This window comes from Limulus polyphemus, unplaced genomic scaffold (assembly GCF_000517525.1).
Source record: "Limulus polyphemus unplaced genomic scaffold, Limulus_polyphemus-2.1.2 Scaffold4893, whole genome shotgun sequence".
Classification (NCBI taxonomy): domain Eukaryota; kingdom Metazoa; phylum Arthropoda; class Merostomata; order Xiphosura; family Limulidae; genus Limulus; species Limulus polyphemus.
The window spans coordinates 1-4,715 of record NW_013670503.1 but is presented as its reverse complement, the minus strand read 5'-3'; the positions used below and the strand labels follow the sequence as shown (position 1 = coordinate 4,715).

The 4,715-nt window shown below is 33.8% G+C and overlaps 1 protein-coding gene across 1 annotated transcript in view; it reads right to left on the bottom strand.

Annotated features, from left to right (window-relative positions):
• Nucleotides 1-3,880, bottom strand: part of LOC106471835 (protein DDI1 homolog 2-like) — a gene marked incomplete at its 3' end in the record, with an annotated part of 78,981 nt that extends 75,101 nt beyond the window's left edge. Inside the window, exon 1 of the mRNA XM_013932455.2 lies at nucleotides 3,671-3,880. The remainder of the gene's footprint in view (nucleotides 1-3,670) is intronic.
• Nucleotides 3,881-4,715: the final 835 nt, after the last annotated feature.

Genomic DNA, 4,715 nt, shown 5'->3' with positions numbered 1-4,715 from the left:
TTTTTCCCAGTTTATTTTGTGTCCCATTGACTTGGTGTGTTCTGCAACGGATGAGTTTTGTACTGTCTTTATGGTCTTGTCATGAGTTGTCTTCCCATTTCTCCAATGTATGTTTCGTTGCAGGAACACAGAATTTGATAAATGACGTTTTCATTGTTAGGTTTCTGTTTGTTTTTCACCAGAATGAATCTTAATATCTTGTAAGATTTCCACTGGACGTCTATGTTGAATTTCTTGGCTATGCATTTGAGTTTTTCCCTGGAATTTTGCAGTTAGGGGAGGTAAATGGTAGTGTTTTTTTTATCTTTTCTTTCTGTTGTGGTCTTCCCCAGGGAGTTTTTGATGAAGGAGGAGGTGTAATCATTCTGTTTAAAGCACTCTATGATCTTTTGGCATTCTGTTTCGATGGATGTCTTATCACAAATGCTTTCTGCTCTCTTGTTTAGGCATTTGATTATAACACGTTTTATTGACGTTGGATGATAGGACTGGAAGTGTAGGTATCTGTTCGTGTGGGTGGGTTTTCTGTATAAAGTTGAGGTGATTTTTCTCTCTTGTCTGCTGATGAGTATTTCAATAAACGGTAGGCTGTTTTGTTCCTCTATTTCCATGGTGAAGTGGATTCTTTTGTCTATAAAATTAAGATGTTCTAAGAAGTCTGGTAAGTTTTCATAACCATGAGGCCAGATAATAAAGGTGTCATCAACATAACATCTGTAGAAACTTGGTTTTATATGTATGGATGAAAGAACTCTTTCTTCAAAGTCTTCCATGAAAATGTCTGCTAGGATTGTAGAGTGACGATCCCATGGTTAGGCCATCTGTTTGTTCATATAATTCCTTGTTGTATTGAAAATAAGTTGATAGTAAGCAAATAGTCATTAGTTCCATGATGGCATCTATCTTCATGTCAGTTCTGCATGGTAGAGAGTTGTTATTCAGCAGTTGTCTGGTGATATGAAGGGTTTCTGAGATTATAACATTGGTAAATAGGTGTGTGACATCAAAACTGACCAAAATATACTGGGATCTGATGTGTAGCTTTCCAAGTTGTTCTATAAAATCTGTCAAGTTGTGAATGTGATGTTCAGTATTCCCTTGTAGCGGAGATAAGATAGGTACCAAGAAGGTAGCTAGTTGATGGCAAGGTGAGTTTATAGCACTGACGAAAAGCCTTAAAGGTATATTAGGTTTGTGTACCTTAGGTAGTCCATAGAACTGAGGGGGAAAATGTTTGTGAGTTCTTAAGTCTTTGGCTAGCTTCTCATTGATTAAGTTTTATCTTTTAAGTTTGTTCAATGTTCTACTGATGAGTCTCTCTGTCTTTTCTGTAGAGTCATTGGTGATCTTTTTGTATTGGTGTTTTTCTTGTATCTGCTTGATCTTCGTGTCATAATCTTTGACGTCTAGTATGACTATACTATTTCCTTCATCTGCTGGTATAATTTTGATAGTGTTGTCCTATTTTAGATGGTTCAAACACTGCATTCCTGTTTATTGATGTTCAGTTTTGATTTCTTAGCATTCCTGAGGATGGTGTAAGTTTGATGTCGGAATTGTTCAGCCATAGGTTTCGGGAGGTTTGGTGCAGCACATTCTAAGGTTCCAGCTATGTCAGTAGTTGTAACTATGCTAGGTTGTATGGCAAAGTACAGATCTAGGTTGAGAATCTTGTTTTCTGTGTCACTTAGTAATCTCAAACTGTAATTGTGAACTACATTTGTAGTTGTATGGTTATCTGTCTTGGTAAGTTTGTTGAATTTTTGTACTTGTTTCTTCTTCATGCTTTCTAGGTTAGATATATAGCATTTGGTGTAAAGGTTTAAGAAATCCAATGCTCTAGTATTTGTGGTGAAAAGTTGTGAACGCTCAGCATATTGTGTTCCAATTGTGTTGGTTATATGATGCTGCTGGTATTGTTGAGAACATTTTTTATCTCTGTAGTTCTGGCAAAAGTAGTTTCTTTGAGTATCAGAAAGTTCGGGATGATGTTCGAATTGCTGCAGCATAGTAGGAAGGTCAGGTGATTGGGGCACTGTGTAAGCTTGGCAAGGTTCTTATTGTAGTAGTTGATATTTCTGATAGAGGTTGGTCCATAACAGCTCTTTAGGTATTCTGTGATAGATTGTTTAGGAAGAGTATTCATGATGAAATTTAGTTGAATGGATGGAAACTGCCTATTGTAGAAACACAGTGTAGAGGACAATATTTTGAAAGTACTTCACCTTTTGTCTTTATGTCAGTATGTGTATGGTATTGTCAGTCTTTATAGTGTTCTGTTGAGATTGGATTGTGGAGAGCATGTTATGATTGGTTAGTTGTTCTTGTTTCTGATTGTCATCCATTCAACTACGTTTCATCATGAATACTCTGCCTGAACAATCTAAGTATACCTACAAAGATAATTTTCGAATAAGTTTTTTGTGGTACCTTATCAAATACCTTGTGAAAATACACCAAATCCATACCCCTACCCCCATCTACATATGCAGTAACCTTTTCAAAGAATGTCAAAAATTAGTAAAGCAACATTTTGCCCTATTGAAACCATGTGTACTATCTAACAAAATCTTAATCTTGCTAAATTACTTTGCAAAGCATCTTGTTTCAGTCTTTCAAAAACTTTGTCCACCATTGATATAAGATTGACAGGCCTATTATTACTTGGACAATTTTAATCACCTCCCTTGAAGAAATGAGTAACATTAGCCAACATCCAATCTTCTGATACCTGCCCAATATTCAAGAACTTAGCCAGTCCTTAACCTTAAGTTCTACAAAACCTTATTCAAATTAGGAATCATGTACGAGAATTAAGTAACAACCTTTGGCTTCTTATCTTAGTCAATAATACTGTGCCACATGTTTAACTCTTAAATGCCTGGGTACACTGATTCAATACAGTTATTGTATAGTTTGTTTTATTGGAATGCAAACAGAAAAAACTTATAAAGTAGTTTGAAATGAACTTTCTACAAAAAATGCAGCTTTTGCAAACAAATCTTATTTTTATACATTTTTATGGATTTGCAGCTTTAAAAATTAGAAAAGATTTCATTTAGATGTACTTCTAAATAATAACTAAATATGTTTATGTTAGTTGTAGACTTCAATTACCGATTTTAATGTCCTTCTACATTGTTGTAAAACTTTCCAATAGTTTTATTTATATATATTTAGTCTCTTGGGGTAGTTTCCAGAAGGAAAGTGTATATAATATTTCAATTCAACTACAATTTGCCTCTCATATCCATTGTTGATTAAATGTGTTGCCCAATACAGTATTAATCAGGCCGGTTGGGGCACAACAAAAAACAATAGTCAGCAGTAGTTGGGACATTTTAAATTTAAACTAAATATAATATTTTTAATACTAATGTCTTATGACGAGTATAACTTATTGTAAACATGTTTCGTCAGTTTAGAAAAAGTGTTACCACCATAATATTGACAATGGTTCTTATACCAATTGCCTTATAATTTTATATTTATAACAATATAACAATTTAGAGTAATTGGATAAACTTTATTTAAAAGTTAGTATTATACTTATATTTTTTGTTATAGTTACGGTATGAAAAAAACAGATATCGTAAGGAAGCAAATTACTATAAAAATAACTTACGTATAGAACACAGACGATGTTTTTTTTTTGGTGGTCTTAGCTTACCTTGGGTTATCGTTTCCTTCGAAGTTTTCCCTTTATTCTTAAGTACCAAATGCATAAAACAGAATCGTTAGGCCTAAACTACCAGACATCCATATGTTTCAGTATTTACGCTATCTGGTGAGCTTTACTCTCATATAAACACACAAAAGGTATATATTAAGTCATAAAACATTTTCACCCTGAAATGACAAAGCAAAAATCCAAAGAATTTTAATACATTTTTAATTCAGTACAACTGATTGTTCACTTGTCTATGCAAGTATGCACATTTTTGTTGTTGTTATGTCAAATAAACACAATTTTTCACTGTTTTTTAAATGTGTCCAATCTGTATATTTTTCACGTAACATTATATATATAGTCAAGCTATCAACTACAGAACTTCCTTTTTTATTGATCAAATTTGCTGTTATTGCAGGTTTACATGTCTGAAACTTGTCGAGAAATTGGGTTTCTCCAAATATATAATAAGAAGGCGAAAATTCACAGTAGTGCGGTATTCTCAAGTGCACTGAAATTCTTCAAGAATGCTCTGTTATGTTAGGAGAATAACAGAGAGCGTATCAAAGAGGAAATCTGAATTCTTTGACTTTTGACTGTGTTTCAAGAAATGAAAGAAACTGGTGACAGCGCATGGCGAATGAAACTATAACCTTTATTCAGATTATAAACATAAGCAAAACGTGTATATTTCTTGTATGTAGGCATACAATGTCCTCCTGTTATATGTAGTGGTATAATTCTTCTTCTTTTTTTTAAGTTATTGATTATTTAGTTTCTACACTGTCATGACGGGAAAACGTGGTCCAAGGTATTTAATATTATCCCATTCTTCAGCTCGTTCTTCTGATAGACGAAATTTTCTACCCACAAGAACATGTACCAGATATCAGTGGCTCTTCTTCTTGAGTCATCAGCTTTAATAAGATGGAAGTCACAGACCTTCACACTGTTGCGTCATCGAGATCACGTGACAATTCTCACGCTCTTTTGTTTCTAGAACTATCATGTACTTTGGCGAATGTTCTACTTCTTGCTAGATATA